At 46.0% G+C, this 19,051-nt stretch overlaps 1 long non-coding RNA gene across 2 annotated transcripts in view; it reads right to left on the bottom strand.

The window, feature by feature from the left end:
• Window positions 1–18,622, bottom strand: part of LOC137518328 (uncharacterized) — a 49,883-nt gene extending 31,261 nt beyond the window's left edge. Inside the window, exons 1-3 of one of the 2 annotated variants that reach the window (XR_011020789.1) lie at window positions 18,290–18,622; window positions 16,925–17,076; window positions 2,089–2,678 (exon numbers count right to left, since the gene is read on the bottom strand). This is a non-coding gene — a long non-coding RNA (uncharacterized lncRNA). The remainder of the gene's footprint in view (window positions 1–2,088; window positions 2,679–16,924; window positions 17,077–18,289) is intronic. The other variant, XR_011020790.1, reaches the window with a different exon arrangement.
• Between the last annotated feature and the right edge of the window lie 429 nt (window positions 18,623–19,051).

Here is a 19,051-nt window from a genome sequence, read left to right as displayed (position 1 = left end):
GGCTAATGAATGAGAGGAGTGTGAAATGTTGAAAACTGCTCTGGTTTTTAACCCCCTGAGCGGTACGCCCGACACTGTGTCGGGCATACCGCTCCCTAGAATTACAAGTCCCCCACAAAGATTCTAAAAGATTTAATGTCCCCAAAAGCTTTAGCTAGCACTAGGCTAGCTAGAATAAGTAGCTGGCACCCTCCGATTGCCACCAATACACCGGATTTAGTCACTTGATACATTACCCCACCTGGATCCAGCGATCGGTGCAGCCTCCCCGCACAGCTCCGGTCTCTCTATGGGGAGGATCGGGTCTGCGCATGATATCATGACGTCGGTGACGTCACGTACGATCCTCCCCATGGAGAGACCGGAGCTGTGCGGGGAGGCTGCACTGATCGCTGGATCCAGGCTGGGTAAAGTATAATTGTGGGGGATCGGCAGCTTGTGGGGACATTAAATCTTTTAGAATCTTTGTGGGGGACTCAATCTGCAAAACCACCTGAGCAGTGTAACGCTCAGGAGGTTAAGGGGGAAACCCCTAGGGTAGGGAAGTGGTTAATAATGTTCCCATAACAGCCCTAGATCAGTCCCCCATTTGGTGCTAGTTTTCTTTAGGGGTTCCAGCAGGAAATATCATAGGGGACAGTTCTCCAATCACCTTACAGCACAAAGCGTTGTGACTGGCCAAATAGTGCCGGCGTAGTTTACTACAACATACTGGAAACCTTGCAGTTAGATCTCATAGTTCCCTATGAGATCTCCTGCTGGGTCCCATAAAGCAGACTAGTGCCCCTCCTTATATAATATAAATAAATGACAATAATTAAACACCCACACTGATTCATTCATTTAGTAATTGAAGTGCCCACACTCAGCCATTGAAGTGCTTTGGAAACAATTGCAAATGTGTTAATCAATTTTGAAAATTGCTTGTGCAAGGAATTCCTACGAGAGCGTTCACATATAAGCGGTTCGATTACGATTCCCACACTAAAGCGCTGCCTGTACCATTTTCAGGGCGATTTGCCTCGATTGAAGGTAATGGATTGTATTTATTCATTTCCAGGTGAAAGAGTTCACTTCCCGACTGACATCAGGAAGTGAAAAAACAGAATTGCTGTGCAAAAGCGCTTTAGAAAAAAGAAAAAGAAAAAAAAAAATGCAAAACGCAGGTAAGCACCGGTGGCGCTAAAGAAAGAAAGACAAACAAAAAAAAAAAAAACATACACAAAATCGCAGATCAAATGTTTGAAGTTTGACTGGATTTGCCTCATGCTTGTTACAGGAGTGCGACTTAGACAGTACCGATGCATGAGAGATTAGCAGTATGCCAGGCAAACGGCATTGTTAAAAAAGGAAAATAATTTGGCAGCCTTTATATCACTATCACCTAAAGAGGAATTGTCACGAAAATCTTAAAATTTAAAACCCATACAAATAAGAAGTACATTTCTTCCAGAGTAAAATGAGCCATAAATTACTTTTCTCCTATGTTGCTGTCACTTACAGTTAGTAGAAATCTGACATTACCGACAGGTTTTGGACTAGCCCATCTTCTCATATGGGGGAGTTCAGAATTTTCTTTATTTTTGAAAGCACTTAGTGAATGGCAGTTGCTCCGTCCGTGTAGCAGTAAGCAGCGAGGCTGGCCAGCTTCTCTGTATAAATCATTTTCTGGGAATGTCTTTATAAAGAATAAAGGCCATGCTGAGAATCCCCCATGAAGTAATGAACTAACCGAAAACCTGTCGGTAATGTCAGATTTCTACTACTTACTGTAAGTGACAGCAACACAGTCCCTCTTTAAGGTGTTCTTTTGGCCTGGTACAGTACATAACCATGCCATTCTCCTGTCAGATCGAGGGAAGTTTAAAGTCATTCGATAATATCTGGCATGTCTGATCTGCATCCGATCAAGAAACAGATCGATTTTGTGCAGTACTGATCCCAAAATTGATCCTTTTCTTGATCGGAAACAGATCGGACACACCAAAATGTTCTGACTAACAGGAAAATTGCATGGCGTGGTCCAGGCATTAAAGCAAATCCGAAGTGATCTTTCGAAAAACCCCAAACAAATAAAAAACATACTACCTAATGCTGATCATGCTCTGGATCACAGCGCTTCTTGCTGCACTTGGGAACGAGGACACAGTGAGGAGAACAGGAAGGCTCTATAGGACCCAGAGCTTTCCCTCTCCTTAGGTAAGTATCTGCTCTTTATTTTTATTTCCGCTTCAGACTTTCTTTAAAAGGAGTCTATAGTGGATCCATGCATGTGAATCAGTTTTAGCAGTCAAATCTGTAGCTCAGCTTGCTGACGCCTGTGTGATCCATCTTTCCTCACACCTACGTTCTAATCACTCCTGCCAGGTTTCCGAACTTGGGATAGAAGACAGGATGAGTCATCTGAAGGGAGTGATCACTTGGAAGTCAGTATATGCAGGCAGAATTCTGAACTTAGGAGAGAAGACAGGAGGAGTCTGAAGGGAGTGATCACATGGAAGTCAGTATACGCAGGCAGGAGTCCGATCTTGGGAGAGGACAAGATGAGTCATCTGAAGGGAGTGATCACATGGAAGTCAGTATATGCAGGCAGGAGTCCAAATTTGGGAGAGACAACAGGATGAGTCATCTGAAGAAATATAGCAGGCATGAGTGAGCTGCAGAATCTTTTCATGTGGCTAAATAACACAGAAAAAAAACTTTTTTTAGGGCAAGGAACTGTATCAGTGCTTCTATTAAAGGACAACTGTAGTGAGAGGAATATGGAGGCTGCCATATTTCTTTCCTTTTAAGCCATGCCTGGCAGCCCTGCTGGTCTGTTTGGCTGCAGAAGCGTCTGAATAACACCAGAAACAAGCATGCAGCTAATCTGCCAGATCTGACAATGTCCAAAACTCCTGATCTGCTGCATGCTTGTTCAGGGTCTATGGCTGAAAGTATTAGAGGCAGAGGGTCAGCAGGGCTGCCAGGCAACTGGTATTGCTTAAAAGGAAATAAACATGGCAGCCTCCATATACCGCTTGCTTCAGTTGTACTTTAAACACTTATTTTTCAGGGTATAACAGTCTTTTGATATAGATGGATACTCTACAGTGTCACTTAAATAATCGTATTAACTATATCCATTCTCAATAGATTTGGAGGTGGTATGCAGGGCTGTGGAGTCGGTCCAAAAATCCACCGACTCCTCAGTTTAGGATTCCACCGACTCCGACTCCTCTAATTTGCATATTACAATGTTGTTGATTAAAAGTATGTAACATGAAAATCGTCTCTTAAATGCCAACGCTTAGGAATTTTACAAGACAACTGAAGTGAGAAGGATATGTAGACTACTATATTTATTCCCTTTAGACTAAAACTAGTCCTTGGTAAGAGTACTTGTAAAAGGTACAAACCAGAACAAAGAACATCTATCAGGCCCTAGGCAATGTGACTGTGGGTGCATGTAAGAATGATGTGCAGGTACTCTGCAGGGGAATGAGGAGATTGTAAACAGACAACACCTCTGTATTCAATGTGCACAGCATTCTCAGTGGATTCCCTGCAGCTCTGTGGGGAGTGCATATGTAGAGTATAGTACTACTGTGTAACAAAGTAAACCTGAGACAGATGGAATTAAAGTTTTATACATACTTGGGGCTTCCTCCAGCCACCTTCAGGATAATCAGTCCCTCGTTGTCCTCCTCCACCATCTGGATCTTCTGCTATGAGTCCAGGTACTTGAGCCAGTCGGGCGTAGTGCGCATGCACACACTCCGCCGCCAGGAGCATACTACACCTGTGCAGCACTATTGCGCAGGTGCAGAATGTTCCTGGCTGTGGGAGCGGCATGCAGCCGGACAGCGCTGACTGGCTGAATTACCAGGACTCATAGCAGAAGATCCGGGTGGTGGAGGACAGCGAGGCACTGATTAGCCTGAAGGGGGCTGGAATAAGCCCCAGTTATGTATAAAACTTTACTTTTCATCCGTCTCAGTTACCCTTTAATTTGTAGTCACCAAACCAAATGATTTGATTTCATCAGCAAAGGGAGTGCATACATTTGCATAAATCAGCATCAATGCAGAATTATTTCCATCTCGTTGACCATCTCTATTAGTGACACAGCTACACATCAGGCTTTATTCTTACAGCATAGATGTTATTTAGTATATATAAGAGATTCCTGTGTACACATCATATATACAGTCACAATCAGATATGTATATCTGACCTTAAAAATACGGGGACTGCTTTATTGAAGCAGCACAAGTAACTAACTTTGATTGGTTTATTTCATTTCTGTGGACTAAGCACAGCTATTACTGTATATATACATTATTTTTAATGACTATTATCTGAGAAATAGAACATTTTATCATATTTTCTATTTTAATTACAGTTACAAATTCATTAGGAGTAGGAGTCGGAGTCGGTGCATTTTTTCCCGACTCCGACTCCATGCACCCAAAATTGCCCGACTCCACGACTCCGACTCCACGACTCCGACTCCACAGCCCTGGTGGTATGGCCACCAAGCAGCAGAAATCAGATCAAAGCACAAAGACAGATTCTGAAACAGGATTCACACTGTGTGCTTTGCACAACACATGTTCTAGTGTGTGTGAACTGCAGTGGAGACTGGACATTAATGCAGAGCCTGCATGCAGCGAGTTAGAATAACGCGATTTGTTACAAAGCAGAGAGGTAAACAGACCCATAGAATTTTATGTATAGGTTTTAATTGCAACTCATGCAGTGTGAAAGGACCCTTAGGGCCCATTTACACTTGAGCGGTTTGCCGGCGATTTCAGCAAAACGCCCAAACACTAGCGCTTTTGAAAGCGTTAGTGTAATAAAACCCTATGGGCCCGTTCTTACTTGGACGATTTGCGCTAATCGCCGCAAATCGCGAAACGCAAACACGTAGCCTGCACCATTTTCAGGCGATTTCCCGGCAATCACGTTTCAGTGCTATAGAAGCACTAAATGCGATTGCGGAAAGAGTGTTCAGTGATTTTTCCGCTGAAAAAAAAAAAAAAAAAAAAATCACTCACGCAAGTTTTGCGCTTTTAAGTGTGAATGGGCCCTAAAGCCCCTTCCACTTCTAGTCTCTTGCATTGTGATCTTATCGCAATGCAATGTAGCTGAAAAGACGCACCGCATGTTATCGCTGCGATGCAACCAGGGCTGTGGAATTGGTACAAAAATCATCCAACTCCTCAGTATATGAAACCTCCGACTCCAGGTACCCAAAATGACTCAGACTTCGACTCCTTGACACGTTAGTCTAATACTTACCAGGGATGTGGAGTTGGTACAAAAATCATCCAAATCCAACTCCTCAGTTTATGAAACCACCAACTCCAAATCCAGGTACCCTCGACTCCACAGCCCTGGATGCAACGATACAGTGAAGCATACAGTACAGTGAAAGTATGCCTCACTGCCAAGTAAATACACGCGTTTATCAGTTAACACACGGCATGCCATGCGTTACTTTGTTGGAACCTGCGGTACTGCACTCAGTGTGGAATGCCCCATAGGTATATAAGTGATATTGTCCGTTGTTATGCAACACAAGACTCAACACAAGAAGTGTAAAAGGACCATAATGGAACACTTATTATTTAGCAATGCATTATCCTGCTCCTCAAGGGGTATGGATACTCCCGGGTTTAAAGTGGACCCAAATTAAAAATACAAGATTTCAGAAATAAAATCTATTTTCTAAATTATAATAATAAATGGCAGCCTTTTTTGAGCTGCATGATGACAAATATAAAATATTTGACATTTATTGGAGGAACCCCTCCCTTCCTTTCATATTGCCGGGACAGAATCCGGGAAACTGGTGAAGTAGATGGTGTCCAGCAAAGGAGGAATTGCTAATGGCTGCCACCTGTATAACCCTAGTTATGAAAAGAGAAGGGTGAAAGGCACTCACTGAAATGCTCATAGGCTTGAAGGAGTGTTTATTTATATTTGTATGTGTCAGAGTGGTGCAACTAAATATTTTGAATTAAAAAAATGTTTGGTTTGGGTGCGCTTTAAGTGTACCCGAGGCAGTGCGGCGAGGGGGCAGATGGGACAGAGAGGAATGTTCCCTGCTGCAGGACGTGCCTGTGCCCCCCCCCCCCCTGCACCGCACTATCACCCCCCATAATTGGCCACACGCGATTACTGTCAAACTCAAGGGGAAGGGAGAAGTATTGCCGGCTTAAACGCCCACTGAGGCCATTCCTGCAGGCCTTCCCCAGCTGCCATTGGGCAGCTCTGCCTCTCCACAGCTGCTCCCCCGCATGCTGCTCTGTGTGTGACACACAGAGAAGCTCTTCCAGTGTCGTGACCACGAAAGTGAGCCCTAGCGGGCCACGGGAGCAGCAGGGATTGTGGCTACCTGATCCGATCAGCCCCCGCATTAGGTACCATTGCTCATCCACATGATGAGATGGCCGTGCGATCGGAAAGGAACACGTACGATCACACGCCATCTGCGTCGCTAATCCCACGCTGCTGCACAGGAACTGTATTCTATTATGTGGTATAAGTTTGTAACCCTCGGTTTTTCCTCTTGAACCTGATTGGGTATTTGAACTGAAAAAAGGCAGAATGAAAATGCATTAGTAATCAGTGTTACCGCTTTATGTGCAATATAGATTCTGCAACTAAAGATTATGACTTTCAGTCTGTGTGGGTGGAGCTGCTGCTTCTGCTCAAATTGCATCATCCTGTTGTTCAGACTGCAAAGTGAGAAGGCACAGACTGAATCTCTCTGTGAAGGCTGCAGACACACTATCACTCTGTGGTACGGGAAGTTGTCAGTGCCCGGCTCCTGATCAAGTTCTTTAAAAGTGATACACCTCAACATAGAGTAGACACTAAGGGCCCATTCACACTAGAAGCGCTTTTCTGAGGGCTTTGTGATTGATTAGCGCTTTTTAAAACTCGCTCCGATTCACTTTCGCGTACGTGATCACAAAATTGTTGCAATTTTTACTGCAATTTTAATGAAAGTGAATGGGAGCGATTTCTAAAAAACGCTAATCAATCACAAAGCTCTCAGAACAGCGCAGAGTTTATTTACATAGCACAGCGTTCTCAAACTCAAATACAATGTGGGCTGAAATTGAACACTGGGATAAAGTCACAGGCCAACCTCAATGTCTAATGGCCACCTCCCTCCCCTATACAGTTCGCTGTTGTCTAGTGGCTCCCCGCCTTCCCCTATACTGTTCCCTGGTGTCTAGTGATACAGTTCACTTGTGTTTAGTAGTCCCCCTTCCTTTACAGTTCCATGGTGTCTAGAGGCCCCCTCCCTCCCTTATATTTATTTGGTGTCTAGTGTCCCCTCGCTCCCTTATACATTTCCCTGGTGTCTAGTGCTTTCTCCTTCCTTCCCCCATATGGCTACTCTGATGATCTAAGTTTTACCTTCAAAATAGCTTCGTTGATGGTTTAGAGTGGAACATAATGCAAAGTGGGGATACCACTTGTGGGCCAAATTTGATGGCTCTGTAAACCATATTTGGAACGTCTCAAATCCTATTATACATAAAATAGCATGTTTACTCCAGTTATCATCCACATCTGGTGGTGGAGAGGGTGGGGTAAGAGTATAATAGATCACACTATATTAGGGAGTATTTTGGGTCAGAATAATGAGAACATTGATACACTAGAATAGGGAGACAGTATAATGAGGGACACTATAATAGTTGATAGTATAATAGTACAGCTATAGGGGAGCACTATAATTTTGGGAGCTATAAGAAACACTAACGTGCACTACTATGATAAGGAGCACTGTAAGAAAGAAACCTGGAATGTGGGCCATTCTTAAAGAGAATCTGTACTCTATAATTCTTACAATAAAAAGCATACCATTCTATTCATTATGTTCTCCTGAGCCCCTCTGTGCTGTTTCTGCCACTCTCTGCTGCAATCCTGGCTTGTAATTGCCAGTTTTAGGCAGTGTTTACAAACAAAAAACATGGCTGCTAACCAGCATGTGATAGGCTGAGAGAATCTCAGTTTGTGACTCATACAAAGTCTGGAGGGGGCGTGAAGAGGGTGTGTATAGCTTCTATCCTATCACAGCAGAGCAGCACATTCTTGCCTGAGCCGACCAAGCTGACAAAGGAGAAGATTAGATTATATAACAGAGATAATACAGCCACTGTGCAACTAGGAAAGGCTGCAGTAAAACAGACCACATTAGAACAGGTATAGGAACTTATAGGATAGAATAAGGCTGAACATTTTGTTACAAAGTTTCTTCAAAAGAAAACCTGTAACTACAAAAACCTCCCCTGGGGGATACTCACCTCGGTAGGGGGGGGAAGCCTCCGGATCTGACCGAGACTTCCCCCGTCATCCTGTGTCCCACGGCGGTCTTGCTGTGCCCCTCCGAACAGCGGGCATGTAAATATTTACCTCCCCGGCTCCAGCGTAGGCGCAGTATCTATTCTCCGCTCGGAGATAAGCGGAAATACCCGATCGCTGTCGGCCACTCTACTGCGCAGGAACAAGTCTCCTGCGCCTGCGCAGTAGAGCGGACCCGACAGAGATCGGATAGTTCCGCCTATCTCCGTACGGTTTTCCGCAACAGCGCCCCCGCTGGAGCCAGGAAAGGTAAATAAATCAGTGCTTATCAGCGCTTATCAGCCTTGTCGAGTGAGGATTCCGGGACCCTTCGGGGGAGCCAGCGCTGGACTGCCTGCAGCTACGGCGGAGGGGGAAGCCTCATTGGGACCCTGAGGCTTCCCCCTCCCGAGGTGAGTACCACCCAGGGGAACTTTTTTTTGTTACAGAGTCTCTTTAAAGACTATCCCTCCTACAAAATAAATCCCTATTCCCCGCTAATGTTGAGGAGCCTTGAGATCCACAAATTATTTTAAGGGTTCCTCCAGGGTTGAAAACCACCAGAGAGAACCAAAAGTTAAAGACGAACTGTAGCAAAAATAACATAATGAATAAAATTGCTTATTTTTACAATAATCATTTATAAATGATTATATTCAGTGTTTGCCCATTGTAAAATCTTTCCTCTCCCCGATTTACATTCTAAAATTTATCACAGGTGGCGACATCTTTAGTTCTGCCAGGTGATCTGTGCGGAATGTTCATTACTGAGAGTCCTATGCACAGAGGGAGATATTGCCTGCTTGGCAGTTGGAAAAAGCTGTAATTTCCCACAATGCAACGAGGTTCAAAGACCGCAAATTGTCAGGAATGTAGTCATGACATCACGCTGTGGGAGGGGTTTTACCATAATATCAAAGCCTCCTGATGATCTATTTGAGAAAAGGTAAAGATGTCTCTTGGGAAAGATGGTATCAGCTACTGACTGGGATGAAGTTCAATCTTTGGTTTAAGTTCCTCATTAAATTGGTAAATGTTCTGTGAAGTTATAGGTACTTGGCATTACCACACCTGTGGTTTACACGCATGAATCAATCCCAAAAATGTACTAAGTGTGACATACGTCACAAACCAGTAACGATATACATTCTTAAAGCCATTTTTACCATAAAGCCCATATATGCCCCCTCCCCCATGGGAACATGCTTACACAAATAGTGTGAGGCCTGGAACCCACTACAAAACGCTATCGCTAATCACAATCACTTTGTATGCGATTTCCTGAGCGTTGTAGGGAGCAATTTTAAAAAAAGTGTATCAATTTGCCAGCGGTTGTGTAGCGATTAGCGTTTTAAAGTCTGATTGGACCTTTCAATTAATTTAGTTACAGTGTGCAGTAACTTCAAAATGCTAGCAAAATCGCTCCGTGCTGATTTTGATGAACGATTACGCCAGCGATTATATACATTACATTGAAGCGCAAACGCTAACAAAATGCTGCATGTCATGCGTTTGCGATTTTGCTAATCGCAATCGCTTCTGTGGAATTTGCACCATCCATTTGCATTGGCAGAGCGTTTAGGAAAATCGCTAGCGATTTATCACGCTCCCTAAACGCTCAAAAAAAAAAATCGCTCTAGTGGGTTCCAGCCCTTAGTGTGCTATAAAGTGCATACTAATTGTTTTCTACGTGAGTCATAAGTTATGCGTACTCTCACCCGAATGTGCATCCCATACATGTGGCATGTCTACATCCAGGTTATGGATATGCCAAGTTGCACATACATTTTGACTTCCAATATATGATAAACCCTGCATGTAACTGCCCATTTATACACTCAATTAATTGGTGACAAAGCAGTTGATGTCAATGTCTAGATCAGTGTTTGTCAACATTTTATTGGTAGGTACCCCTTTTACAACCCTGTACTCATCAAGTACCCCCTAGCATAGTAAACATCATTACAAGTACCCCTTGACAAATTTATATTTAATCGTAGTACATGATAATTGGTTCTAAACAATTTTCTGAGCATTGACTATTGCTTTTAATTAGCTAAAATACTAATTTGGTGTTGATTAAATAAGGTGTATCATTTTCTAAAACTCTAAATTTGTTCTTCTTGGTTAAGCATATCAAGCCTGTGTACCCCCTGGAACCATCAGAAGTACCCCCTGGGGTACGCGTACCACACGTTGAGAACCTAGGGTCTAGATGACCCAAACCAAACATTTTTTGTAATTCAAAATATTTAGTTGCACTTCTCTGACACATACAAAGATAAATAAACACTCCTTCAAGCCTATGAGCATTTCAGTGCCTGCTTTTCACAACTAGGGTTATACAGGTGGCAGCCATTAGCAATTCCTCCTTTGCTGGATACCACTTACTCCACCAGTCTGCCAGTGTTGTGTCTGATTACGCTGCCTGTGGATTTGCGCTGCCCCGCATGCGCAGTAGGAGACTGTGCGGCCACATTTCCTATAGAATGATGCTGCTGGAGGTAAAATACTAAATATCTCCACTGCCACACCTCTTACACTCCCCAAATTTTCAGGGTAGAGAGGGGACCCCCCGAATGACCTCTATGCCAAATTGCAGCCCCCGAGACCCGCTGGTTCCCGAGATAGATTTCTCTAATCCATCTCCTGAACCAGCGGGGCTCAGGGGCTGCAATTTGGCATAGAGGTCGTTCGGAGGGTCCCCTCCCTACCCTGAAAATTTGGGGAGTGTAAGAGGTGTGGGAGCGGAGATATTTCGTATTTTATCTCCAGCAGCATCATTAACTTCACACTGAGCATGCGTGCTACTCAGTGTGGAAGGGAGCTTCCGGGCAGCGCAATCAGACATTACACCGGATTCTGTCCCGGCAATATGAAAGGAAGGGAGGGGTTCCTCCAATAAATGTAAAATATTTTATATTTGTCATCATGCAGCTGAAAAAAGGCTGCTATTTATTATTATAATTTAGAAAACAGATTTTATTTCTGAAATCTTGTATTTTTAATTTGGGTCCACTTTAAAGTGTACCTGAGACAACGGATGGTAAAAGTTTTATACATACCTGGGGCTTCCTCCAGCCCCCTCCGTGCAGATCACCCCCTTCCTGGCATCCAAATCCTCCTGGATTCTCCTGTAGCAGCTCCGTTATCTTCGGCCAGTCAGTGCAACCAAGCACGCCCTCCCTTCTTGCTCCCGCGGTTGGGAGCGTTCTGCTCCTGCACAGTAGTACTGCGCAGGCGCAGACTGCTTATGGCAACGGGAGCGCGGAGGCATGCACAATACACCCAACAGGCCACGGAGAACGAGGCCACTATGGGAGAATTCAGGAGGCTTTGGACGCCGGGGAGGGAGCGATCTGCACGGAGGGGGCTGGAGGAAGCCCCAGGTATGTATAAAACGTAATTTCCATTGTCTCAGGTACCCTTTAAAGGACAACTGAAGTGAGAGGGATATGGTGGCTGCCATATTTATTTTCTCTTAACCTCCTTGGTGGTATGGACGAGCTCAGCTCGTCCATAACCGCCGGAGGGCACCGCTCAGGCCCTGGTGGGCCGATTTTCGTAAATTTTTTTTTTAAACCACGCAGCTAGCACTTAGATAGCTGCATGTTCGGGACGATCGCCGCCGATGCGCCGCTATCCGCCGCGTAACAGGGCGCCCCCCGAGACCCCGTGCGCAGCCTGGCCAATCAGTGCCAGGCAGCGCTGAAGGGTGGATCGGGACTCCCTGTGACGTCACAACGTCGATGACGTCATTCCATTCATCGCCCTTGGCGACGGGGGAAGCCCTAAAGGAAATCCCGTTCAGAACGGGATTTCCGGATGGGCTTGATCACCGGCGGCGATCGGAGGGGTGGAAGGGATGCTGCAGGGAGGGGGGAATCATGTAGCTAGCGCTAGGCTAGCTACAGGATTTAACCACTTGATGACCCAGCCTTTACCCCCCCTTAGGCCTCGTTCAGACTATACGCGCTGCCGTCCGCATTTTGGCAGCGCGTATAGTGTGCGACACGCAAGAACGCTAGAAGGGCATAGACAGCCCTTCTACCGTTCCCATCATATGCGCTGCGTGGCAGCGCGATTGCGCTATCGCGTGCTGCACGCATTTTTGGGAATCGCAGCGCAGATCCCATTCATTGTAATGAATGGGATCTGCAGCGCAGCGCATAGGAGCGCAGATGGCGTGCGATCGGACGCGTTGCGTTCCAATCGCACAGCCATCTGCGCTAAATGATGTGAACGAGGCCTTAAGGACCAGCGCTGATTTCGCAGATCTGTGCTGGGTGGGCTCTACAGCCCCCAGCACAGATCAAATAACAGGCAGAGCGACCAGATCGCCCCCCCCTTTTTTCCCCCACTAGGGGGATGAAGTGCTGGGGGGGGGGGTCTGATCGCTCCTACCTGCGTGTGGCTGGCGGGGGGGGGCCATTTCAAAGCCCCCTCCACCGCAGGATTCCCCCTCTCCCTCTCCTCCCTCCCTTCCTTCCCCGGAGATCGGAGGCTGCACAGGAACGGATCTGTCCTGTGCAGCCTCTAACAGGCTCCTGCCTGTCATGTGACAGCGATCCCCGGCCGCTGATTGGCTTGGGATCGCTGATCTGGTACATCGCTGCTATTGTTAGCAGCGTTGTACGCAGGGCTGTGGAGTCGGAGTCGTGGAGTCGGAGTCGGGCAATTTTGGGTGCCTGGAGTCGGAGTCGGGAAAAAAATGCACCGACTCCTAATGAATTTGTAACTGTAATTAAAATAGAAAATATGATAAGATGTTCTATTTCTCAGATAATAGTCATTAAAAATAATGTATATATACAGAATATATACAGTAATAGCTGTGCTTAGTCCACAAAAATGAAATACATATATACATATCTGATTGTGACTGTATACATGATGTGTACACAGGAATCTTTTATATATACTAAATAACATCTATGCTGTAAGAATAAAGCCTGATGTGTAGCTGTGTCACTAATAGAGATGGTCAACGAGATGAAAATAATTCTGCATTGATGCTGATTTATGCAAATGTATGCACTTCCTTTGCTGATGAAATCAAATAATTTGATATGTTGTTAAAATTTGGTTTGGTGACTACAAATTAAAGGGTACCTGAGACGGATGAAAAGTAAAGTTTTATACATACCTGGGGCTTCCTCCAGCCCCCTTCAGGCTAATCAGTCCCTCGCTGTCCTTCACCACCCGGATCTTCTGCTATGAGTCCTGGTAATTCAGCCAGTCAGCGCTGTCCGGCCGCATGTCGCTCCCACAGCCAGGAACATTCTGCACCTGCGCAATAGTGCTGCACAGGTGTAGTATGCTCCTGGCGGCGGAGTGTGTGCATGCGCACTACGCCTGACTGGCTCAAGTATTTGGACTCATAGCAGAAGATCCAGGTGGCGGAGGAGGACAACGAGGGGCTGATTATCCTGAAGGCGGCTGGAGGAAGCCCCAGGTATGTATAAAACTTTAATTTCATCTGTCTCAGGTTTACTTTGTTACACAGTAGTACTATACTCTACATATGCACTCCCCACAGAGCTGCAGGGAATCCACTGAGAATGCTGTGCACATTGAACACAGAGGTGTTGTCTGTTTACAATCTCCTCATTCCCCTGCAGAGTACCTGCACATCATTCTTACATGTACCCACACTAAGGGCTGGTGCACACCGAGCGGCTTTTTGGGCGTTTTCAGATCCGCTTGCGGCTGCGGATCTGCTTGGTCAATGTATCTCAATGGGGTGGTGCACACCAGAGCGGCAGGCGTTTTGCAGAAACGAAAAATGCCTGGGTGAGGCATTTTTTGGATTGCGGATGCGTTTCTGCCTCAATGTTAAGTATAGGAAAAAAACGCAAACCGCTCTGAAAAACGGCACTTCAGAGCGGTTTTGCAGGCGTTTTTGTTACAGAAGCTGTTCAGTAACAGCTTTACTGTAACAATATATGAAATCTACTATACTGAAAACCGCAGCAGCAATCCGCAAAACGCTAGCAAAACGCCTCATAAAAATAAAAAAAAGCGTTTAAAAATCTGCTAGCGTTTTGCGGATCTGCTAGCGGGTTTTGGTGTGCACCAGCCCTTACATTGCCTAGGGCCTGATAGATGTTCTTTGTTCCGGTTTGTACCTTTTACAAGTACTCTTACCAAGGACTAGTTTTAGTCTAAAGGGAATAAATATAGTAGTCTACATATCCTTCTCACTTCAGTTGTCTTGTAAAATTCCTAAGCGTTGGCATTTAAGAGACGATTTTCATGTTACATACTTTTAATCAACAACATTGTAATATGCAAATTAGAGGAGTCGGAGGAATCCTAAACTGAGGAGTCGGTGGATTTTTGGACCGACTCCACAGCCCTGGTTGTACGAATGTAAACAAAGTGGATTATTTCCGCTTGTGTTTACATTTAGCCTGCGAGCCGCGATCGGCGACCCGCAGGCTATTCACGGAGCCGCCCGCCGTGAATTGACAGGAAGCAGCCACTCGCGCGAGCGGCTCCTTCCTGATTAATTAGCCTGCAGCCGGCGACGCAGATCTGCGTCACTGGTCCTGCAGCTGCCACTTTGCCGACGCGCGTTATGAGTGCGTGGTCGCATAACGTGCCCCTAACGCAACGCGTGGTGGTGTTGAAGTTGGACGTCAGATTGAGATGCGTTATGCAGCTCTCAAAGCAGCCGCTCCAGGTTAGTGATAGGAAGTCCGGATCTTTTTAAAGAGAACCCGAGGTGGGATTTACTTATGCTAGTGGGGCACAGAGGCTGGTTGTGCACACTAACACCAGCCTCTGTTGCCCCATGGTGTGCCTCCGAGACCCCCCTGCGCGCCGCTATACCCCCCGCAGTGCTGGCGACACGCAGCGTGTAGCCAGCACAATGTTTACCTCTTGCCTGTCTGTTAGCGCTGCTCCCCCGCCTCCTCCGTATCGGCGCTACCTGCCCGCGTCACTTCCCTGCAATCAGCGGGAGGGAAGGGACGCAGGCGGGTAGCGCTGATACGGAGGAGGCGGGGGAGAAGTAAATCCCACCTCGGGTTCTCTTTAAGAATTGGATCATTTGAATCGGATCATTGAAAAGTTCTGGATCTTTGAACCGAATCATTTGAATCATTTTACTAAGGAAGCAGACTGGGTGAAATGACTAGCAGGACAGCACTTTCCCTGCATTGTACATTCTGTATGTTCCTGTTTTTTCAAGACAGACATCCACTGTGAACTGAATCTTTCATTGTGATCATCCGGATGATTCGACTCACAAAAAAGATCCAGGTCAAATGAACGATTCATTCATGATCCGGACAACACTACAGTCCTACCATGAGTCTCTGCAGTGAATATTAATTAGCCATGTGGCTGGCGGTGGAGGAGGAGGGGAGACCTCCTCCTCCAACATTACTGAGCATGTGCAAGCAGTCTAACGCTGCTTAGCCAAGTATAACGTACAGTATGCATCACTTTGTTTAAGCGTGCTGCATTACTATGTAACGCAACGTGTGTACTGTGAACAGCACAATTGATTTTACAGTGCTGTGAGTTAGGCTGCGTTACTGGCTGCTGTAACGTGGGACTTTGACGTCCCACTGTGAAAACAGCCTTAATGTTGTATATATAAATACAACATTAAATCATAACACACAGGTGTTAATCGTTGAAAAATAAGTGCAATTACTGTGAGCGCAGTCTATCAGCTATGAGGCATCATAAAGCGATAAATAAGATACCATCGGGAGCATGTTGAATTGTAATTGGTAGGGATATTCAAAAAAGCGTTTGGTAAAAAAAAAAAAAAATACGCCCATTATTCCTGACCGTACAATATTGGTCTTTAATACAGATTTCTTTATATTTAACAATCCTCTCATACAGAACACCATGCCTAATCACAGGTGCTATGCCTGATCCCTTCTGTGGGCGCACACTACGTTATCAATGTCCTCGATGTGTCGCTCACCATACTTTGTTAGCCACGCTATGAAAAATATAACAAATAGCCGCAGATGACATGCCGATTACAGGCATATCTGTGACCTGCGCCCATATTATGCAGTCTGCGCCATGAAAAGAAGGCATAGTGGATAATTGCATTATCGGAATAGCCACGCCTAATTTAACTTGCGCTGCTATTAGTGTGACCGCTTCCCAGAGTCTGTGTGTTCTTTATGTCACCGCTAGCACTGTATATGTGCTATAGCATTATTGTAATATGAAGGTGGAGCTACACAGGAGGGCTCAGCAGAACCTTGTGTGACCCAATCAGTGGTGTATCCGCCAGCTTCAAGCCTCACGTCTCCGTACGTGTGACGGGTGGCGTAACATAGAAGGTGTAGTTAAAATGCTAGAAGACTAGCGCTGCTCAGTTACGTCCTTTACAATGTAGTGGTTTCAGTTCTATTGCTTCCTTCAAATCACACATGTACCACTAGAAAGATAGCGCTACACAACATACAGAAAGAAACCAACGTTGTCAACAGACATAATGAAGTCCACGTGGATCAATACTGTTCCAAACATGTTTAAATGATCCTCAGGCCACAATATTCATCCATAAACCCACCACCACACCCGATGTGATCAGACTCACCGGATGGGAAGACCTATAAAGCAGGTCTAATCGCACACTGGGAGGATGCTTATGGCCATCCCCCACCACACTGGCCGAGATGTCGATCAGATCATATGCGATAGCCTCTTCAATATAGCAGAGCACTTCTACTCCATCAATCATTATGAAACCTCGAGAAAGAATGAAAAGAAACCTTGAGAAAGAGCACCACAGTGTAAAACTATTTAAATTTAAATCAATAACATGATATTGCACTCACAAGTTTCCCGCAGAATCCGCACTTCAAGCTTTTTTATACGGGCTCTCCCCCGTGTGCTGGTTCCATCTCCACCCTTGATTGGCGCACTTACAATTGACTTGTGCGGGGATATCAACACTGCCTCGAGTGTGTCACACAGCTCTCATTTCCACACTAGAGTGGAGTGTGGATGCGGAATTGAGAGCTGTGTGACACACTCGAGGCAGTGTTGGTATCCCCGCAAACCAGAATCGTGAAGGTGCCAATCGAGTGTGGAGCGGTAGAGACTGAGCCAGTCTGTGCGCAACAAGCCTCTTTCAGACCGGCAGCTAACAGGCGGTGAATTCACCACCTGTCGGCTGCTCTCCTGCAACGGCCGGGTGCTAGTTAGTGCTCAGAACCGGCGTTAGACAAGTGCCCCCCCAACTGAATCCAATCTGAGCAATGCCAGAGCCTGCAGCCCAGCGAGCTGGCAAGGGGACAATCATTCTATTGATTTCACTTTAACAGAAACCTAAACTGATGAAGAAAAAAATGAGATTGACTTACCTGGGGCTTCTACCGCGCCACCCTGAAGTCGCCATGTGCCCGCCCCGGTATTTAACGGTCCCCTGCCGCGGCTGAGTTTCGATCCTCCCGCTGGATAGCCACTCATCCTTGTACGTGCTCTCATTGCCGGGAGCGTCCTGCGCAGGCGCAATAGAGATTTTCTCGTACTGCGCCTATATAGAATGCTTCCGGTGACGGGAGCGGCGAGGATGCGTGTGGCTAGGGCTGTGCAGGTGCAGTGGCCATCAAATGGCTCTGTTGGCAGAGTCGAAACTGAGCCGTGGAGGGGAACCAGAGAATCCTTGCATACCGGCGAGGGTACAGGGCGACTGCAGGGGGCTGGTAGAAGCCCCAGGTAAGTTTAACTTTTCTTCTGCATCAGCAACGTATGCTTTTTTGTTTTGTTTTGTTTTTTACAATATATGGTGAAATGTTGGAGCACACACACAACATACACATCACATCATTGCAGCACACGCTCCCTAACATTTACCAATTACAGGTCACCTCCATTGTCCAGGTACCTGTGTCTTCAGCAATAATAAAGGCCGTGCAGTCTAGTGGTGGTGACAGGCTGGGACTAGGGCTTAATTTACCTTCTAGCATGACTCAGCAAAAGCAGAGGGCATTGGTCACGTGTGTCACTGCTGGTACCATCCTCAGCGGTACACGAGGCCCGCGTGCGTCACAATAGCTGCCATGACGTCATCCTGGCATACATTCGTTCTGCAGACCGAGCGGCGGCAGCGGCGGAGACGGACGTGTGAGCTCTCTCTGCATCTCCGATAGCCCGACATGCACCGGCAGAAGCTCCAGGAACAAGCAGGCTAGAGAGCGGCTGTCTTGATAGTGAAGACCCAGAGCTCCCCCTAGCGGCCGGTAGTAGAAATGACACCGTACGGTAAATAAATAGATGGGATGTATACAGAATTATGAGATTCGGAAGTCGTAGAGTTCTGATGCTTATACTGGGCTGCTAAATGATGTAGACTGTAAAAAAAAAAAAAAAAAAAAAAAAAAACCTGCCGTGAATGCCACTCGGTAGCAATTATACATTAACCAATCGCGTCTTTTGTAAGGGGATCTTTGCCCTGAACTGCTTCTTAGGGCACTATAATGTTCCCCTCCAAAAGGGCTCAGAGGCTACCGCGAAAAGCCCCTCCCCTACGCGCACTAAGCCCCGCCTCCACAGTCATATGCTTGTGTGCGGCTGCCTGGGAAGCTGGAGAGGTTATTTAATTCACCCCTCTGCTTTGCTCTGTAATGGGGGAGGGGGCTCTATCACATATACATTATACAGGGCTTGTTGGTGACCTATATGGGGTGCTTATATGAAGAAGAGAGAACCGAGAGCCCGA

Source organism: Hyperolius riggenbachi, chromosome 5, assembly GCF_040937935.1.
Source record: "Hyperolius riggenbachi isolate aHypRig1 chromosome 5, aHypRig1.pri, whole genome shotgun sequence".
Taxonomy (NCBI): domain Eukaryota; kingdom Metazoa; phylum Chordata; class Amphibia; order Anura; family Hyperoliidae; genus Hyperolius; species Hyperolius riggenbachi.
Note: the sequence above shows the minus strand (reverse complement) of the source record. Positions and strands in the feature narration are given on the sequence as shown.